The 21,539-nt window shown below is 45.3% G+C and overlaps 1 long non-coding RNA gene, 1 other non-coding gene and 1 pseudogene across 2 annotated transcripts; all 3 read right to left on the bottom strand.

Annotated features, from left to right (window-relative positions):
* Positions 1–2,037: 2,037 nt before the first annotated feature.
* On the bottom strand, positions 2,038–4,654 carry LOC125080422 (uncharacterized). Its single transcript, XR_007121375.1, has 3 exons — positions 4,547–4,654; positions 2,737–2,770; positions 2,038–2,177 (listed from the first exon to the last, which is right to left on the bottom strand). It is a non-coding gene; the product is annotated as an uncharacterized LOC125080422 (long non-coding RNA).
* On the bottom strand, positions 2,610–2,680 carry LOC125081552 (small nucleolar RNA SNORD93). Its single transcript, XR_007121748.1, has one exon. It is a non-coding gene; the product is annotated as a small nucleolar RNA SNORD93 (small nucleolar RNA).
* A 14,065-nt stretch (positions 4,655–18,719) lies between the features above and the next one.
* LOC125080499 (heterogeneous nuclear ribonucleoprotein A1-like) lies at positions 18,720–20,097 on the bottom strand (annotated as a pseudogene).
* Between the last annotated feature and the right edge of the window lie 1,442 nt (positions 20,098–21,539).

Genomic DNA, 21,539 nt, shown 5'->3' with positions numbered 1-21,539 from the left:
TAGCATAAAGTCACATTGCAGTCACATTTTCTTTTATAGTCATAAAGATTCTCTTTAAGCCCAACCTCCTCAATCAGAATTAATAAACCCTCTTTGGAAACATTTCATTCAACTCCAGATCTGCTTCACTTCTCAGGGCACCTGGGCACAAAATGACAAGTAGTCCTATTGGCATCATCCCAGTCTCGCTTTAGCTCTGCTCAGCATGCGGGCATGTGCTATGCCCAGGAGGGCAAGCTTACACTGCGGGACTGTGGGGCAGGCTCCAACTCCTAATCCCATCTTTGGCATTTGCTGGACTTAATTTAACTAAGGAATCAGGCAATAGTATTGCCGTTGTAGAGGGAAGGGGATTGGGGGAGATGGACCAGGGTACATATCCATCCCGGAAGCACAGAGGCATCTGAAGGGGGTTGATTGTGCCTGCGGCAAGATGGCATCATGCAGCCATCAGAACACATGGTCACAGGGCAGGGCTCAACAGGCTCTGTGGTTAGACCTACTTATTACCTATAGTAGAGAACAATGACTCACAACCAAACTTGGTCCATTTCCTTGCGAAAGCATCCTTGAATATCCTGAGTTCAGGCTGATTTTTTTTTTCAGGAGGAAACCATGTGGCTGATGCATCAAGCTTTGAAATCAACCCAAGCCCAGTTACTCAGCAGCTAAAACCTCACCTCATTGCTCCAACTCCCTGGCTGGCGTCGGTTGAAGACATTTTAAATTTTCTTGGGACGCGGAAACTGGTGATAGGGAAAACAAAGCTACGAGGAACCCAAAGCAGTGCCAACCCAGTTATAGGGCATAGAAAGGTAACAGAAATTCCACACTCATGTGTTCTGTCACCATGTGGCCCACTAGAATGGACTGTCGAGACTGAGGGCAAAGTGCCTGGCAGCTGACTTAAAATGCAGCTGTCAAGACCAGAGTATGTGTTGTTGCTTGGAATACCAATAGAGAAATTTTATATCCTCGATGAGTAAGCCAACATAAACCTTTTGGTTCCATTTTACTTGGATATTTATTGTGTGCACGAGTTACTTACGTGACTATATCCCCAAAATGATTTTGATGTTTTGCCATTTTTAACCCCTCAGGAAATCATTCAACACTGATCCAAAACTGCTTTGCCATAGATTTCATTGGGAAGGTCATTTAGATGCCAGAGAAGTTTCTAAAGTCACATTTATTGATGTGTAATTTACATTTAGCAACTCACCCCAAAATTTGACAAATGTAATCACCACCATGAACAAGATATAAAACATTTCCTCAAAACTCCCTCATGCTCCTTTGCAACCATCCCCTCGCTGATCCTTAAGAAACCATGTCTCCTGTCAAAAGGATCAAATGTAATCATTAAAATGATCTATTATGGAAAAATTTATAAGCATATAAAACTAAGTATTTTTTTTAAGATTTTATTTATTTACTTGATAGACAGAGATCACAAGTAGGCAGAGAGGCAGGCAGAGAGAGAGAGAGAGAGAGAGGAAGAAGCAGACTCCCTGCTGAGCAGAAAGCCCAATGTGGGGCTCAATCCCAGGACCTTGAGATTGTGACCTGAGCCGAAGGCAGAGGCTTTAACCCACTGAACCACCCAGGTGGCCCTAAAACCAAGTTTTTAAGAGGCTGCTTTGAAATGTATCTTCAGGACTGTCAAAAGAATGAGATTTAAAAATAAGCTTTGCAAATTATAAAGCACAACTGACAAACTTGTCAAGATAGTGGTGTCAAGCTTTAGGCTGGGGATACTTGCTGGTAGAAATGGAACTATATTCTATAAAATTCTCTATGGGGCAGGTAGATTTTTTTTTTTTTAAAAGATTTTATTTATTTATTTGACAGAGCGAGATCACAAGTAGGCAGAGAGGCAGGCAGAGAGAGAGAGAGAGGAGGAAGCAGGCTCCCTGCTAAGTAGAGAGCCCGATGTGGGACTCAATCCCAGGACCCTGAGATCATGACCTGAGCCGAAGGCAGAGGCTTAACCCACTGAGCCACCCAGGTGCCTGCAGGTAGATGTTCTTAAAGCTATTTGGCACCTGCTCAAAATTCACCTCTGCTACTACCATGAAATGGACAAAGGAAGGAAAAACATTATATATACACACATATATTACCACATGTGCAAATACACGTTATCTACGTGAAAAGCTTCCTTCAGGCCAGCAGCCCTGTAAAAGAAGTATCACAGCAGGTAGTTAGAGCAACAAGTACTAAATGTGCTAGTAAGAAATAACCAGTGGTTTCTACACCATGTTTAGAAAAATTTTCAAGTAAATAAATAGAACTCCCCAACATACTATACGTTGTCCAGTCAGCAATGTTCTGATATAAAAGTGCATGCTTAACTCAAACCCTATTTTACTAAAGCTAACAATCTACCTCAACCTTTTGGAAGACTCAAATGCAAAATGGCCACCACTGGAAAAGATACTTTCAAAGATTAAATGTCAAATACTTAAAAATCCACTTAAAAAAATAACATTTCTTGGCATAATAAAGTATTACCTATATACTAGAGGCTTTCCCCCTTTCTAATTAAAACATACTTTCAGCAGGGAGAAGGGATGTGATCATGTAACCGTAACCAAGTCCTATTTTGTTGGCCTCAGGTAAATCCTTTAACCCATCAGAGAAGCATATCTAATCAGATTAGGGTTCTCATCCTTGGCCAAGAATTCCATTCAGCATTTAATAACTCAAGCCAAATTCTCTCCATTTGGTCCATACCTGAAGTTTGTCAACATCTTGAACTGGACTGAGCCTGGGAGAAAAGTGAGAAGAACAACATTAGGAATATCATGTCCCTTTTTATGGGTTGGGGCTTTTTGTTTTGTAGAGTGTCTTTAATTGTAGTTATCTACTAGCTACATTTGATGAAGAAAAAGCTTCCTTTGAATAGAACTTCTGTAAAAAGGTGATATTCTCCAAAATTTCCTCACACTGGGAACCTCCTTGGTAACATTCAGCCAGGAGTAAAATCAACAGTGAAGTTCCTATCCTCTGGGATTCCACAGAATTCATGTCAGTGACAGCTTGATCTCTTTGTTACATTAGCCTGGAATAGTAGCAATTTTAGAAAAAAGGTAAATACTACTGGCAACAGTTTGTACCTAGGAAACATTGAAACAAACTCCAAACAGATTTAAAAACCAAAGGAAGCCTGGGACTTGTTTACGCAGAAGCAGAGAGCTAGCAAGTTGAGAACAGTCTCCAGCTCCTGTTCAGTTTCCACGATCCTTAAATAGATACTAGCTCAAGCTGCTGCTTCCTTGTCATGCTGCCTGGCTCTTTGGCCCATGTTTCTGTCTCAGATGGAAATGTTGAAACAGTTTGGCTCAAGAGGAAGCCCCAATACATAAAGCAATTGTAAAACAAAGCCTGACCACTGTATTTGCTGGTGTGGCAGTGCTAGTCACAGATGGGGGGGATGCTGGGCAGGGAACCCTGGCCATGTGCTATGGGCTCATATATATGGCCGCAAAAGGGTCCCTACAGCACAGCTTGCAAAACTACCCCTCTAAAAGCATGATAAAATGGATGTCCCACTGGGTTTCCTAATCAGTAAAATTGAATTATTTTCTAATAAGTGCTAAAGCCTTTCATAACTCTAGGGCAAACATGTGAACCTCACAAGCCTCATATTTCAAGGGGAGATTCCTAAGTGATACCTAGGATATCTACAACGAGTTCTTCATTCAACTCTAAATTTAGATCTCTACAAAATTCGGAGACTAACCCTTTCTACAGCAAGGTGTGCCAATGTCTTAGTGGACACAAATCAGAACCCCAATGGTTCAGATTTTTTCCCCCAGTAGAGAAAACCATGACTTTGGGGGAGAGCATTGCAGGCTCCTTGATGAGGGCTCACAGCAGTTATCAGGTTTGGCAAGACTCATCCCAGACCTTTGGAAAAGCCCAACTACCTTGCAAAGTGGCAACGCAAAGGCGTTTGTAGTGAGCGGCTGCGCGTGGGGAGTCCCCTCGGTTTGTGGCTGGCACTGTAAGCACGCTGCTCTGCACGGAAACCGCAAGCGCTCAGATCCACGATCTCGCTCACTCTCCAAACTGGCAATGTCGGGAGTCATTGCCAAGGGCCGGCAGGCTGGAGTCCCGAGTGCGGCGGCAACGCGGACACCCAGCCGGCTCAGCTTCCCGGCCCCCAGCTGCGTTCTCCGATAGTTCTCTTTTCGTTGAAATAGGAGGTTGAAGCTTCTGTGGCCTGGAACCCTTGAGCATCGGGGCCACAGGCAGGACTGGGGGGTGTTTAGGCGCCGCGAGGGTGCTTCTCGGGGACTAGGGTCCCCGGATCCCCGAGGACGTGCCCACCTAAGAGGTGGTGGCCCCCGCCGGGGGCTCCTTCCCCGGGATCGGGGGGCCTTTCCCATGGGGAGCCTAGCTGAGGCCGAACCGGGGTCACGGACACCCGGACGGGGCGAGCACGGGGACAAGGAGGGAAGAGTCTAGTAAGTGCCACCAGAGAAACCCCCCCCCCCCCACGTGGCCTGTTTCGGCGTTGAGCGGGCCGTAAGGTACTTACCGAGTCGCGCGCCGTGGCCGAAAAGAGAGGGCGGTGGAGAGACCAAGTTTAAAAGGGGCCTGGGCGATCGGGCACCCTGCGGCAACCAACCAAAAAGTTATCCGAGCGCCCCTCCCGGCCCTGTACCCGCCCCGCTGAGGGTACCCGGTGGCTCTCGCACTCCCCCTGCCGGCGCCCGGGGCTCGGAGCCTGCGGACTCTGGGGCACACCTACCGGAACACCTCTCTGGGTGTGGTATGCATCTACCTCGGGGCATATTAGATGAAATTCCTGGCATCAGATAATATTAGGTACGTACACCCCCTCCTCCCACCACCAAAGTACTCCATGTCTTCCCTCAGGGTGGTCTGCAAGCCACAGAAGCACGGCTGCCCAGGACCCGCTCTCTCCAGCCTTGTCCTTAACCTGCTTTCGGAATTTTGAGATTTGGAGCTTCCTAGAAACTGGGACACTTGAGATTATTTTGGTTGGAGGGAGTGTTTAGCGTGACAAGTATTTTCTGAGTGCCGACCATCCCAGGCAATGTGATTGGTGCTGGGGGAATAAAGTGGTATGAGAAACTGCACCTGCCCTCAAGGAATGGAAAGTGCCGTTCTGGGCGATGGAAGCCCAAACAGTGTGCCAAGGGCACAGCCCGAACGACTGAGCCCAACAAGCTAAGGGGTCAGGGAAGGCTCCTTGGAGGAGGGGTACCTGCAGTGAATCTAGAATCACCAGCAGGTAAAAATCAGAGATGGAGAGAATTAAAGTGGAATTCTAGAGTAGAAGGTACTTTATAGATCAGCTAGAATTTTCTCTGGTGGAGTAGAACCGGCCTTAGGGTGTTCCCCAAAAGCAGAATTGTCATGGTGGTGGAATATAAGCACCATTAGGCCTCTGTTTCCTTCTCTGCTGGCTCCCAGAACTCAATATAGTGCCTGGAATATGTTTGGGTAAGGATAAAATGACTGCAGAAAAAGATACTCACCATTTACCCCCCAACGTAGTTGAGTATTCACGCTATCAAAGTCTCAGAGGCTCATAATGGTGGCAGTGATGGGGACTTATCCCAGGCTGTAACTTTCCTGGGTCACCTTGAGTATGAATTTATCCCTGCAGTACCTGGCCGAGGCCTTGATGCACGGTAAGGACTTGAAAAAACCTGCTGGATTTCCTTTCTTGGTCTGCCTCTCACTGTGCCTCTCTGCCTGCAGAGAAGGCATCCTGGGGTCTGAGGAGGTATTAGGCATTTCTCTGGCTAGTTTTGCTGCTGCTAGAGGGGAACTTTACCCTGCCCCCTCCACCACCACCTTTCTCTGTGAAGGAACTTCTGCTAGATAATGCCTCTGCCCACCATTTCCCCATGGCCTTCTAGAAGAGGAAAGAATTTCAATAAAATCCAATGCTAACATGAATTTTGAGAGCATGCAATCCAAGGTAGGCTTGTGACCGTCCATTCTCCACCTGCCCCCTCTTCTCAATAGAAGAGGATAAGATTATCTTCTCTGATGAGAGGGGGATGGGTGGGAAGAAGGGACCACGTGGAAGCCATTGAGGGTTTTCTTGGTTCAGTACACAGTTGGATACATTGTAAGTGTCATTACCTTTATCTCTGTGGCTTTCCGATAGTCCTAACTAAATGAAATATAGTATTTCTCATTAACTGCAAAAACATGATCCTGCATTTTACTCATTTAAAATTTTGGGCTCCCAAGTACATCATGGTGGGTGACAGCCAATGGCTCATCTTCCTCAAAGAAGAGCAAATCCACTGGAAGGCTATAAACTGAGGACTCCTGTTCTCTTGCTTCCCTCACTGCACAGGATCAGTGTAAGGCTATGGTGACTCATGGTCTAGACTGGGATGGGACTAGAACAGACTGAACTCCGAGGATACAGTGTTACCAGTAGTAAAGCAAACACTTCAATTTCCATTTTGTGTTTTACCTCTGTGTTGGTTTTGGATGTGGAAGGGAAAGAAAGCACATTGTTTATCACCTTCCTCCAAACTCTGCTGTTGCCCAATCCCTATACCCAGGAGATCCTAACACTCATTTGTTCTCAATGAACTGACATCAGACACAGATCTAGGGCATTTTCTTTCATGAATTAATTGGCCTGTTCATTTACTTTGTCTCTGTGTTGAGTGCATATTTTATTGTGTTGTTGTAGTGGAGAGTCAGAAGCTAAAGGAACTGCAGACATTAGTCATGATTTAAATGATCACTCCAGTCCCGTAACAATTTAATTGGTCATTGGGCCATTTGGCACGTGCAGGTCTCTGCCCAGCAGCCTGCCTTTTCCAAGCAGCTGTAGACTTGTTTTCAAGCCAAGAGAGAATGTCTGCCCATGCTGAAGTCTTTTGGTTTCATCTGCCTAAATAAACTTGTGTGGCTGATTTTGGCAATTAGAAGGTGAACCTGTATGTGTCCTGAGAGCACTGGGGTGTGGATGTGCTTCTTTCTGATCCCCATGTGGGTACAAAACAGATGATTAAAAAAATCCTCTTTCGGGACACCTCTCGTTTGCTCTGACAAATAAATAAAATCTTTATTTATCAGAGCCAGAGAGAAAGAGAGAGAGAGAGTGAGTGAGCAAGAGCAAGCAGAAGCAGGGGGAGTGGCAGGCAGCGAGAGAAACAGACTCCCTGTTGAGCAAAGAGCCCAATTCAGTACTCAATCCCAGGACCCTAAGATCATGACCCAAGCCAAAGTCAGATGCTTAACGGATTGAGCCACCCAGGCATCCCATACATAAAATCTTAAAAAAAAAAAAAATAAAAAAAAATTCCCAGGTGCCTGGGTGGCGTAGTTGGTCATGATCCTGCAGTCCTTGGATAGAGTCCCTGCATCTGGCTCCCTGCTCAGCAGGGAGTCTGCTTCTCCCTCTGACCCTCCCCCTTCTGATGCTCTCTCTCTTTCTCTCTCTCATGCTCTCTGTCTCTCAAATAAATAAATAAAATCTTGAAAAGAAAAAAATTCCCTTTCAGGTTTCTTATTTACAAACTTTAGCAATTTTCACCATACTTCTAGGAAGTATATGAATAAAGATATAAAATAGAATTTTATTTGGTTATATAGCAGTATATCCAAAGTGTCACCTTTATTGGTAAGAATGATCTGGTTTGTTGCAAAACAAAGAAAAGGAAAACATTGACTCCACAAACTTCTACAACTAACCTCTCAGTTCTTTGCTTCTCTTTAGTAACAAAACTCCTCCAAAGTGTCTATATTTGTCTTTAATTCCTCTCCTCCCCTCATTTCTTAGTTTAATTATGGTGATCAGCCCCTGAGGTGGCCCCATCTCCTGGTATCCATGACCTTGTGTAGTCCCTTCCCCTTCAGTGTGGGCTGGACCTAGTGAATTTCTTCCATTGAATAGGATACAGCAAAAATTAGGGGTTGGCATGTGGCATATGTCATTAGGGAATTGCAAATTAATACAATGAGATGCCATTATATATCTACTGGAATGGCTAAATTTCAGATGGTGATAATACCCAATGTTGGTAAGGATGTAGAACATCAGGAATTCTCCTTCGCTACTGGTGGGAATGCAAAACAGCATAGCCATTTTGGAAGACAGTTTGGCAGCTCCTTACAAAACTAAACATCCTCTTACCACATGATACAATCATGATCCTTGAAAGGAGTTGAAAACTTATGTCCACAAAAACTTTAATATGAATAACTTTATTCCTAATTGCCAAGGCCTGGAAGCAACTGAGATGTCTTTCAACAGATGAATGGATAAATAAATTGTAGGGCATCCAGACAGGATCAGGAGCCTGACATGACGCTCAGTCTTGCAATCCTGAGACCATGACCTGAGCCAAAATCAGGAGTCAGGTGCTCAGCCAGCTGAGCCATCCAGATGCCCCACACTTGGGTTTCTAAAAGGTGTCTTGAAATTAACTTACCTGAAACTCAACTCTTGATATCTCATCCCTCAAAATTGAGTTTCTCACCATTAATCCACTTGAGTACATAGCAATTTTATTCTTCCAGTGCCTATGGCAAAAATCTTGGAGGTGTTCCAAACTCCTCTCTTCTCTTGCACCTTTGTTGATCGATAGCAGATCCCACCATCTCTCCCTTTGTAAATCCCAGATCTGCCCACTTCTCAACTACACAAGTCCAAGCTCCATCATCTCTCTCCTGATTATTTTAACAGCCTTCTAACTGACATTTTGCTTCCATCCCGGCACTTAGAGTCCATTCTCCACACAATGACAGAGAGAACTCTTTAAAACATTAGTAAGATCATGTTGCTCCTCTGCTCAGACCTCTTGAGTGGCTCCTCCTCTCTCTCAGTGTGAGGGCCAGGTTTTTTAATGATCTACAGGACTGTCCAGGATGTGGCCTCCATTTCTTCCCCATCCTTCTCCCTGGCAATCTCCCCCTTGTTCACTTGCACAGTTGGGCTGATCTCCCTGCTGCCCCTTGGCCATGCCAGCATTCTCTGCCACACAGCTTAGTGCTTGCTGTTCTCCCGCCTCAAATGCTCTTCCTCTAGGCTTCAGTTTGCCTTCACTGTCTCTTCCTTCTGATTCTGTTCATAAGCCGCTTGTCATAGCTGAATTGTGTTCTGCTAAGATCCATGTTGAAGCTCAGATCCCCAGTGTGACTGTATTTGCAGGTAACATCTTTAGGGAGATAAATGAATTAAATGAAGCCATGAGGATGAGGCCTTAATCCAAAAGGACTAGTGTCCTTATAAGAAGAGGAAAAGTCACCAGATCTCCCTGTCTCCCTCTCTCTCTTTAAGTCTCCACGAACAGAGGCAAGGCTTTGGGAGGACACACCAAGAAGACATTGTCTATAGCCTTACTGGAAATCAACCCTGATGGCACTTTGATCTTGGACTTTCAAGGACCTTCCAGAACTGTGAGAAAATAAATTTCTGTTGTTGAAGTTCCCCAGTCTGTGGTAGGTGGTTATGATGGTCCTCCCAGTGACTGCACCCCATAGAAGGGAGGCCTTTCCTGACCCGGCAGAGTGCTGCTGCCCCTCCTCCTTCCACCTTTCAAGTCTCTCTTCCTTACTCTGTCTGTTCTTCACACTACTCTAACCTCCTTTTCTTTCTTGTTTGTTGTTCTTCTAAGATGTGCATCTTAGACCCTCACAAAATTGTTGTTTGATGCTCAAGATTGAACTGAACTGGGGCAAAACTCCGCCCATGCTAATGTTATTCCAAATTCCCCAGAGAACTTCCAGTGCTCAAAAAAGGAAGAAAATACTATAAAAAATGGAGCTTTAGTCACAGTGGTGCCCTAACTTATACAACCTCACCTGTACAACGCTTAGAACCAGCCAGGGTTCTAGGGGTCAGCTTTATGGCAGTCTTACTTTCCTCACATATCAATTCAAACTGGTGCAAAGGGACCCCGTTTCTTTCTATGTTTCTGTTTAGCATCCTTAGGCCGGGACTTTGGCCCTTCTGAATGACCCCTTGTGGTCACAAGATGGCTCCTGCACATCCAGCATTTCATCCCCTTTCCAGGCGAGACGACTGGAAGGGGAGAAGGCAAAGGCAAAGGCTAACAAAGTAGCTCTTTAAAAAAGCACTATCCCACAAGCCCTATGTGGTGATTTCCACTTACATCTCATTGGCCAGAAATGTGTTACATGCCCTCCTCTAGCTGCAAATGATAGTAGGAAATGCATTAAAAAAAAAAAAAAGCTGGGTATGGCAGAATAATGGAAACTGTGTAGGTATTCAACAGTGAGAGCCTCTTTCTTTTGCACAAGAAAAGCAATCTCCCCAGTATTCAGTCCCAAAAGAATATAGCCCCAACCTGATGTTCCATGTTCCTACTTTAACCCAGATGGAGTTTTAGGTAGCAAGAACAGCAGGTACAGAATCCCCAAGTGGACAGTGAGAAAGAGCCACAGAACAGGTGCATGTGGGACAGAGAATAATTGCAGATGAGTCTCGTTTCATTGTATTTTTAGGTGATTGCTCAAATTAGCATTGGCAAGCTTAGATTTCAAGAGGGTAGGGACTATGACTGCTTAATTTCTGTATATAAAACCCCGGCTGCCTGAACCTCGTGCAGGCAGTTGCTAATAAATGCCTTTCAGAGAAACAATGATGAATATGGGAAGCCACTCAGTCGCATTGTCCATTTTGATGCACGTGTGTTCATGACCCACATTCGGAAGCCTGGAAGTAGCTGCTGGGTTCGTCCACATTTGTGCTGGGTAATTGCGTGCAGCGATACCGCAAATGGCTTCTCCTAAGTCACGTGTAAAACTTTCCAAAAAATGATAATGGAACAATGAATAATCCTTTTGTTCTCTCCAGAGATGCATCTAATACATGCGTTTTATTCCTAACCCTCGATGTAACTAACCATCTGTGCAGCTGGAACTGTTCTGCCTTGAAGGGAAGACAGGATCTGTTTAGCTTCTCTTGTGATCACCCTTCGTCCTTTCTTCTCTCCGCACCAGATGTAGCCTCTACGGCAAGCAGTGACATCACCAACGTCTGTGCGTGCTGCTAGATAGGGCCTGAGGTGCCCAGAGGGCTTTATGCTTAGCAAGTCAGGTAAATTTATTCAGGTTCCATTATTTAAATAGACGTTGGAGGTAAACGTTTAGTCTGTTTTTGTAAAGGGCCCAGTCTTTGGGGTTCCTGCTCCCCTTCCCTTCCCTTCTCCATGGCATCTGGTGAGGGTACATGGGAGGTACTTAGGGCACCTGAGGGAAGACAGGCTGATCCTGCACCGAGGATGACTCAGTGCAGCTGGTCTTTGCCATGGCGGGAGCTGCCCTGGGACAGTGACGGCTGAAATGTGACTGCTCCTGTCCTGGCTCTTCTCTGGGGTTTGTGGCTGAAACCTGGGGCCTAGTCACTCATGCACACACTTGCTTTTGGCTTGGGCAGGCCTTGGGAACCTGCCCTGGGTGATGTCAACGCCACCTGCCCTGGGCAGCCTGCCTACCCCATGCCCGCACCATTGCTTTCTTCATAGCATGTACTCTTGTGCCCTTCTACCTGGCTCTGGACTGACCGGCTTTCTCTACTAAAACGTTAAGTCCCTTTCCAGATTACTTACTTAGGGGTCTCCCATCCCCTGGGAATGTGAATGGTTACAGCCTTCTCTAGTTCTCTCTGTGTCTCTATCCCCCCTGCTCCAGGCCCAGACCCAGATATGTGCCAGTCTGTATCGATTAAGATCATGGACTCTAAAATCTTCCTTCCTGTGTTCAAATCCTTATTTTGTTACTCTTAGCTGTGCACACCCGGCAGGTTACTCAGCCCACTGATGCCTCCCTCTCCTAATTTGTAAAATGGGGAGGATAATAGTAGCATACTATATCTATACTACATATGCTACAATGGTAACACTGTGAGAAACACATGAGTTCCTAAATGGAGGGCCTGACACACAGAAGGCACCAAGGAAGTATTCGCGGCTGTTTTACCAACTGCCTTTCCTATTAGGACACAAAGTCTGGGCAGGCCAGAGCCTTGCCTGTCTTTTTTATCTATCTCTAGATCCCCATGCAACAGAGAGGCACTTAATTACCTTTCTTTGGATGAATGAATAAACGAACATATCAAGAAACAAAAAAGAGGAGGTGCCTGGGTGTCTCAGTGTGTTGAAGCCTCTGCCTTCAGCTCAGGTCATGATCTCAGGGTCCCAGGATCGAGCCCCAGTGTCGGGCTCTCTGCTCAGCAGGGAGTCTGCTTCCTCCTCTCTCTCTGCCTGCCTCTCTGCCTACTTGTGATCTCTGTCTGTCAAATACATAAATAAAATCTTAAAAAAAAAAACAAAAAAGAGAAAAACACAATATATTCCCCCAAATATTACCACCCTATCACACTCTCTCCGTTAAGATATACGTCACCCTCAAGATTATTTACCCTGCTTACGGTTCTCCTAGGAAGGTAAGAACTAGGTGTTAGAGGTTAATGAATTTTTCTATCTCCAAATTACCCTTCCCTGGGGCTTGCTAGCTGGCTGGGCAGACTGGGGTCGGGGAAGTCCCACCCCCTGCTGCTGAGCCCTACTCTTTCTCTTACAGCATTTCTCAGCTTTTAGTGCCCGCAGTTCTTGGTCATGCCACTTGGAAGAATGAAGAGGTAGACCAGGCGAAAAGTGGTGGGCAGCAGAGCAAAGTTTATTGAGTGATAGTACAAAGCTCTCAGAGAGGCAGGGGCTCCAGAGGGGCAGGGAACCTCTTAAGAGGGCTACCATTGGAGTTTCTAAGTTTAGGGGTTTCCGTGAGCTCCTTTGCGGAACTATCTTAAGCAGTCAGGGTGTGCTGAGTTGTGCCAATCAGGGCTTTGGACACGTATCTGTCTACCTATTGGGCTAATGTCTATGTGCTGATGGTCTTTTTTGCTGACATCTGGGGGCTGATGTCTTAACTGCTCTTTGCCCCGGATAGGGACAAATGCTTTGTGGTTGTCTTATTTTAGGACGTTTTGCAGAAGTCATTTCTCCAAAGGCTGCAAAACAGAATGCTAGTGTGGGCTTGTTTAAGCTGCAAAACAGGATGTCAGTGTTCTTTGATCTTAGCTGTCCTGACTCCATGTTCTCTTGTTGGGCACCCTGGCCCTGACTATCTCACGGTCCAACTAACTCCTAACATTTCCTCACACAGCGTGAGCACTGTTCTGTCCTACTGTGAGGGAGATGGGTGCATAGTGCTCAGAGTGTCACATTTTGCTCATGCACATCTGTGCCTGTGTATTAGGGAGGGAAGGCAGAGGACAACGAGCAGCTCTCACTGCTTATCAGCAGCCATTTTCCCAACCATGCCATCCTTCCCCCCTGCCATGGTCTCTAGCTGCTTTCTGGGTCTTGTGGGTTGAGCTAGAGAGAGATTTGGTTCTGGGCGAGCTAGCTCTCCCCCCGGGCTCGGTGGCGCCGACCCCTGTGCCCTCAGAACATCCTAGCTACTGCATTATGGGCTGGAGGCTTTGTTCCAAATATGCCCCAGGTCACCCCATTAGTGGCAAGAGTTGCCGCTTATGGAAATGAGCTTCCTTTTTGCTAAGAGGCTCAGAATCCAAAGCAATCACTGAATTTGAACCAAGTTTGAACTGTGACGAATCCTTTAATCATCCCTCAGTCTTCTTCGTGTGGGCTTTCCTCGGGCTGCTTCCTCAGGGCCTGGCACACCTCGCTGCACGACTTTGTTCTCGATGACTTGGATGTAATTTTTGGGCTCCTGGGTGGCACAGGCAGTTGGGTGTCAGACTTGGTTTTTGGCTCAGGACATGACTTCAGAGCAGGAGAGCTGGGTTCTCGTCTCATGGAGTTGAAGAATGAATCTTCCGGACAAAGGAGAGTGAGTAAAGCCATTGGATTTTTATTAAGCAAGAGTACAGAAAAAAAAAAGCTCTCAGGAGTGAGAGGGGTCCCAGTAGGGTTACCAGTGAGGGCTTTTAGGGTTGGTCTTTTATTGAAAGCTAACCAGGGAACTTAAATCTTTTTAATTTGTTGACTGACAGCACCTTTGTGTAAGCAGGACTGGTGATAACATCTTTAACGGCTTACTTCTTTTTACGGTCTGTTTATGTTCCGTTGACCACAGGAGACTGTCTTAAATAAGACCCTCCCCCATCCCACCCAGACACCTAGGGGCAGGGTGGTCTGATGTGTTCTCTTATCTCTGGTTTCCTTGCACCTCTGCATTTTTGGGATTTCTGTGAGCCTGAACACATAGCCTTCTATCTGTCTTCCCTACCTAGCCCTGCCTGTCCCGTACTCGATTTTAGGGTCGTGAAATCCAGCCCTACATGGGGCTCCACGTGAAGACACTGAGCTCAATGCGGCATCTGCTTAAGACTCTCTTTCTTCTGAACACCCCCCCCAAAATAAATAAATAAATAAATAAATAAATAAATATATATATATATATATATATATATATATATATATATATATATTTTTTTAATAAAGTAGGAGTTTGTAATCAGCCCACAGGGCGGAGAAGTCAGGAGTTTGACTATTGATCCCACCTGAGTGAAGTGTTAGGCTCCACCCCTTTGGGTATTAAGGGTCCTGATTCTGGTCAGGAGTGAACCTGGGGCACCAATGATGTGTTCCCATGTGAAAATTTGGAATGACTCAGCAAATTATTGAGGTGTAAGTGGATTTTCTTCTGCTGGGAAAACCACAGGCATCCATCAAAGCCCCTGTTGACAGAAGGCTCTCACCCCCACAGCAAAGAAAAGAATGATTACATTGATTTCTCCATCCCTGTGCTCCCAAGGGCATAGGCTGATCTGTAGATGCTGGCTTGGTGTTTAGGTTCATGTGGCCAGAGATAGGGAGCATCTCTTCTCCTTGCCAGATTTTTTAAAAAACTCATTCATTAATTGGTTCTTTTTAAAAGGCAGTAAAGAGGGGCGCCTGGGTGGCTCAGTGGGTTAAGCCGCTGCCTTTGGCTCAGGTCATGATCCCAGGTCCTGGGTTCGAGCCCCACGTCGGGCTTTCTGCTCAGCAGGGAGCCTGCTTCCTCCTCTCTCTCTGCCTGCCTCTCTGCTTACTTGTGATTTCTCTCTGTCAAATGAATAAATAAAATCTTTAAAAAAAAAAAAAAAAAAAATAAAAGGCAGTAAAGAAAGGGATTCTCTCCAGGAGAGAATAAATTTCATCTTTTAAAAAAATTTCCACAAATGGCCTCATGAATTAAAATTTTCTGCAATTAAAAAAATGGTTATTTTTTTCCCCTGAGGGATTATACATACTTCCTACTGTGAACTACTTCCATTAGAAATCAGAGTAATGGTTATTTAATAAGATGTTAACCACACTGATTCTTTGCCCCTTGCTGAGGTCACTTTGGTTTCAAAAGTCTGGACAGTGGAGAATCGCTGCTCTCCATCAGACCCATTTCTCAGGAGCGGCAAACAGAGGGTCTTCCGTGGGCTAGGTCTGTGGATGTGATTTGGCCACTGTTTCCAAAAGGACGAGCTGACCCAACCTTCTCTTTTAAAACCCAAGTTACTGTCTGCAGTGACATCTAATTTCAGCTTTTCTTTCTTCATCTGAGGTCCTGAAAGGGGAACTTCTACCTTCCAGTGGAATTACAACCCTGTAGCAAGCTTACAAAATTCCTTAGAAGAGAGCAAAGGGTATAAGAGATATTGCAGAACTTTTAACCTTTTTGTTTCTTTCTCTTACCATTTTCATCAGGAAAAGAAAATCATAGGAATTCTGGTGGTCAGTATCCCCTGATGTGTACTGTATGCTTTAGGAAAGTAATTAAAATCAGAGAGATTGGGGAACGGAGTTTGTATTTTAGATAGAAAGGTCAGCTATGAGAGGCTGATATTCCTGAGGAGATGTGAAGGTAGTGAGGGGCTGAGCCATGGGAAACCAGCCAGAGGCAATGTAAATGCAAAGACCCTGAGGTGAGAAGGTGGGAGCGTGGAGATATCCTGATATGACTCCCCCAACCTGGAGCCTTGGAGCAGGCCCTCTTCTCTCCAAATCAGGGTTCTAGGCCCCCATCTCTGACCTCCTTTCCTACTCCACGTACTCCCCCAGATCTTCGGGATGCAGGGGCCTCTTCCTCCTTTTCTCTCTCCCAGATGCCACTGCTTTGGTGTGAGCTCTGTACCTTGCTTCCCCCCTCCTCCCCACCCTTGAAATTTTAATTCATAAGGTCACTGGTGGACATTTTTTTAAAAGATGAAATTGTTTCCATGTCTTTTCATTTCAGCTGTAACAATCCTGCTTCTCTTTGAGGCAGTGTGGATGCCTCTGCCTCTCTGTCTGTAGCCACATACAAGGGAGAGGGTGGGAGAGGGGGTCACAGAGAGTAACAGCACATTGTCTTGGCTATTCCTGGTCCCTAGCCAGTTGCTGGAGATGTGCTCTGTGTACCTTTAATTGGACAAGTCTGCCTTCAGATTTGCCCCATGACTTGCCAATTTTCTAGTGACTTGCCTTTGTTCCTAGTCCTCATCTTCCATTGATTTATCTGCAGAATCTGTCACAATGGGCCACATAATGCCACCGGAAACAGACTACCCCATGAATAACTCACTCATTATTTCCAAGTGCTTGCACTGAATGCCAGCCACGGAGAGGTGCCACGGTGGGGTGGCCTTTGGGGGTGCCAAGGGTGCTACGGGAGTGTGCAGGAGGGGCTCCTCGCCTGACCTGGGGCTGGAGCTGGAAGAACTTCCCTGGACATCTGAGTGTGAGCGTGCTGACTCTACTTTCACACTGCGCTGGTCTTTGTCCTGCCTGACTTTCGGCACCACCTGCCTGCCTCTGCCATCTTGTCCTACTCTCTTGATCAGGCACTTTTCCCAACTGCTTTTCTGGGCACATTAGCTCTCTATCTTGTCTCCCTCACAGGTTTTCTCTTTTCTTAGACTTCTACCATAGATAAATCCCACATCCCTGTCTTCAGTCTCTCTTTGGCCCTTGACTTACCTGCTCTTTCCAGCTCCTTACTTTTGGACTTCTTGGAATTGCTTTCCCTCTGATATAGTTCAGCCTCATTTGTGAATCAACCTTGTCTAAAGTTTCCCTCCTACTTTCAAAGTGCTGTTGAGAGAGAAGACTGCATAGCATTGAGCATCTCTGCATGTTCTGAGTACGCCAAGAATGCATGGCCCCGATGGCTCTTCACCCCTGCCATTCGGGGCTATGTTTATAGCAAGGAGCCTTGAGGAAGGATGTAATGCCCCCTCCCAGATGAAGACCAAGCTTGCTTCTGCTCATGTAATAACAGTGATTTCCCCAGCTCAGCCTCCCTCTCCCATAACATGTACAGGCATCCTAGATGGGTCTGTTGTGTCATCAGTATGAAGTTTGGGGGGCATAGGGAACCCCTGCAAACCAACACAAGGCTCTGGCTACTTCTTTTGCCACATATAATAAATAACACTTTGGTTTCTGACCCAAGGGTCTCCTGAGTTTTTGCCAGCATTCATGAAAGACTAACTTCAGAACTAATTTCAGAACCTGCACAGTTCTTAGCAAGTGTCCTCTCCAAGACACTAACTCCAGAGTACCATTTGGTACTGCTAGGCAACCAAGTTGCTTCTTAGGTCCTGAATGGCTCTTGAGCACTGGTTTTTCTCCATTATGCCCTTTCCCACCATCATGGACCTGCTGCAGCTCTCCTCTGGGCTTATGATGAGTGTTCCCCACTCAGTTCTTGTCCTGGCATTCTGTCCCTTCTTGTTATTCCTGTGTGGTACACCTTCTGCCCATGATTAATGACTGGATTAGAAAACAGAAGGGCCCAGAAAGTCACTCTGTCTTAAATGAAAAATAAGGTGACTTAGGATGCAGCTCTGTTTGACACTCAGAGATTGAATCAGCCATGAGAGAATTCCTTCTGACTGTAGACCAAGGCTTATGATATAGGCTGTAAGTGATAGTTGCACTTGCCAAACCTTTTATCTGCACAGTGGGTTTGACTTAAGTAAGTAGGGGCACATCTATTATCTCATCTGACCCTCAAGATAATTGGGAGGTAACTGGGGGCAGTAATCCCAATGTTGCAGATAAGAGAGCCAAGACCCGAGGATTAAGGTCAAGGTCAAACCACTAGGACTAGGATGAGAGCTGGGTGCTCCTCATTGGCTGGCTGGGCCTTTCCCACTGAATCTTTATCATGGTTACATAGGGCATATAGATCACTCTTAACCATGGAGCCAAGGACTGCACACACTCAGATGGACACTATTTTTTTTTTTTTAAAGATTTTTTATTTATTTATTTGACAGAGAGAGATCCCAAGTAGACGGAGAGGCAGGCAGAGAGAGAGAGAGAGGGAAGCAGGCCTCCTGCTGAGCAGAGAGCCCGATGTGGGACTCGATCCCAGGACCCTGAGATCATGACCCGAGCCGAAGGCAGCGGCCCAACCCACTGAGCCACCCAGGCGCCCTCAGATGGACACTATTAATTTTTACTAATTTTATCTGAAATATTTAGCCTTCCTAGAGACAAGTAAAATAAATTATTAAAATGCTACTATGCCTCTATAAAAAGGAAAGTTATTTGTGTACCGATCACTATGCAATGATCACTATGTGCAATGATCACTATGAAATATTTTTTTAAAGACATTCAGCCTCATGATCAGACTATTATATTTAGCAATCAACAGCATGGGTGCAAAAAAAAAAAACCTACCTTAAAACCCTTTGTTGGAATGCTTTACACTTTGCACAGGACAGAAACTAGGATAACCTGTTATATAATTAGTCACAAATCCAGTCCTCGAGGTTTTTGCCTGTACACATGAGTATTGTCTGAAACATGTTTTCTTTGCAGCAGTGAGGCCCGGCTGGCACTGTGCTTGGCTGAGGTCACAAATCTGCTGTAACCTGGAGCTTCCCTGTCACTCTCTGGCTCTCTTCTCCCGCTCAGCTTTGCTTCCTGACAGCAATGAAAACCTGTCACTGCTGTCACTACTGCTTTGCTGGAACTGCCTGAGCCATCCTGGTTCCGTGGTGTGCCGAGGTGTTGGACTCCACCACCACAGGGGCCCATGCTCCTGCCTCCAAACTTTCCTCCTTTCATGGGTCCAAAATTTGAAGTTTGATAGTTGTAACTGCCAAAGTCATGACAGCTTCCGCCACCTCCAGAGTTGCTTCCATCATTACCAAATCCATGGTAGCCATCCCCATGGCTGTCATAGCCACCACCACCTTACCCAGGGCCACCCCGCCCACTGAAGTATCCTCCATGACCAAAGTCGTCATTCCCACCAAAAACCATCTGCAGAGATTTCTCAAAATTTCCACAACCACTTTGACCTCTTTGGCTGTATGAAGCACTAGCCATCTCTTGTGTAAATAGGGCTTTCCTTACTTCACAGTTGTGACCACTCACAGTATGGTGTTTTGTTTTTTTTTTTGTTTTTTGTTTTTGGGGTTTTTTTGAGAGAGAGAGAGAGAAGGAGAGAAAGCACTCAGGAGTGGGGAGGGGGAAGGGCAAAGGGAAACACAGATTCTTAAGCAGGCTCTACACTCAGGGTGGAGGCCTATGAGATCCTGAGATCATGACCTGAGCCAAAAACCAAGAGCCCGCAGCTCTACTGACTGAGCCACCCAGGTATTTTTGAATAACAGTCTTGTCTACAGAGTCATGGTCATCAAGTGTTACAAAAGTAAAGCCTCTCTTCTTGCCATTGCCTCTGTCAGTCATGATCTCAATCACTTCCATTTTCCCATACTGTTCAAAATCATCTCTTAGGTAGTAGTCTTCTGTGTCTTTCATGCCACCAACAAAAATCTTTTTCACAGTTAAGTGGGCACCAGGTCTTTGAGAATCTTCTCTTGAGACAGCCCTCTTTGGTTCCACAACTCTTCCATCCACCTTGTGTGGCCTTGCATTCATGGCTGCATCCACCTCTTCCACAGCGGCATAGGTGATGAACCCAAAGCCTCTGGAGCGCTTGGTGTTTGGATCTCTCATTACCACACAGTCTGTAAATGTTCCCCATTGCTCAGAATGGCTCCTCAGACTCTCTTCAGTTGTTTCAAAGCTCAGACCTCTGATAAAGAGCTTCCTCATCTGTTCAGGCTCTTTGGGAGACTCTGACTTAGACATGATAGCGGTGGGAGCGGAGACTTTAACCATGCTTACTTGGTGGCGTCCACAGACAGAAGGGAGCTATCTAATGAACGTATCTCAGGAATATTCTTAATACTTCTCATTTTGACATAATTTAAGACTACAAAAAGTTTCAAAAATTGTACAGAAAGTTCCTGTGTGCCAGGAACTCTCTCTTCACCCAGTTTCCCCAATGATAGCATTATACATAACTGTAAATGATAGCTTTATATAAATTGACATTGGAACAATACTATCAATTCATATAGATACTTCATTTGGATCTCTAAGAAATAGTTTTAAATATCTGAGATAGTGAGTGTATAGTATGAATTCATACTATACACTCACTATTTTAAAGGAGAGGGGAAGGATGTGTATGTATTTATTTGCTTCCAAATACCTAGAATATCTCTTAAGGGTTATATGTAAAATCAGACACATTGTGTTGCCTCCAGGAGGAACTGGGTAGGTAGTAAGGTGCCCAAAAGGTAGAGGATTTGAATGTGTGTTCTTTGATACCAATCCATCTATTTTTAAAAAGGAATTGAGAAATCTTTTTGTGTATTCATACAAAATAATCTTTAAGTTACATTTTTTTTTAAAGATTTTATTTATTTATTTGACAGAGAGATCACAAGCAGGCAGAGAGGCAGGCAGAGAGAGAGGAGGAAGCAGGCTCCCTGCTGAGCAGAGAGCCCAATGCGGGGCTCGATCCCAGGACTCTGAGATCATGACCTGAGCCAAAGGCAGTGGCTTAACCCACTGAGCCACCCAGGCACCCCTTTAAGTTACATTTTTAAATAATAAGCACAAGGTAGGGATGCCTGGGTGGCTCAGTCAGTTAAGTGTCTGCCTTCAGCTCAGGCCATGGTCCCAGGGTCCTGAGATCAAGTCCCACATTGGGCTCCTTGCTCAGCGGGGAGCCTGCTTCTCCTTCTGCCTGCTGCTGTCCCTGCTTATGCTCTCTCTGTCTCTGACAAATAAAAAATAAAATACTTAAAAAAAAAAGAAAAACAAAAGGTAGATAAGTCTGTATGCATCCCTTCTACAAAAAAGGGGAGGGGAGGCGCTGTGTGTCTTTGCCTCCAAGTGCACAGATTTCTCTGGAAGGATATATATGAAACTGGTATAACATTGGTTTGCCTCCAGGGATTAAAATGGGCAGACAGAAGTGGGAGGGAGACCTTTTGTACCTTCAAATTTGTACCTTTTAAATTTAGACTGTGTGAATTTATTTCCTTTGCGACAAAATAAAGGAAATTGAAAAAAAAAAACCCTAAAAATAAAATGGTTTTACCTTGTAATTTTTTTCCCCCTCTATAATGCTTAGCAGCTTTTCAGCTACTCTTTGGCTAAAATCCAAATTTCTTAACTTGACATTTAGGTTCTTTTTATAACTTGGTCTCATTATTTCCTGCCTAGAGCTTTCTGTTTCACCTACTGTGTTTCATTTTCTCTCCTCAT

This window comes from Lutra lutra, chromosome 11 (assembly GCF_902655055.1).
Source record: "Lutra lutra chromosome 11, mLutLut1.2, whole genome shotgun sequence".
NCBI classification, from domain to species: Eukaryota; Metazoa; Chordata; class Mammalia; order Carnivora; family Mustelidae; genus Lutra; species Lutra lutra.
Note: the sequence above shows the minus strand (reverse complement) of the source record. Positions and strands in the feature narration are given on the sequence as shown.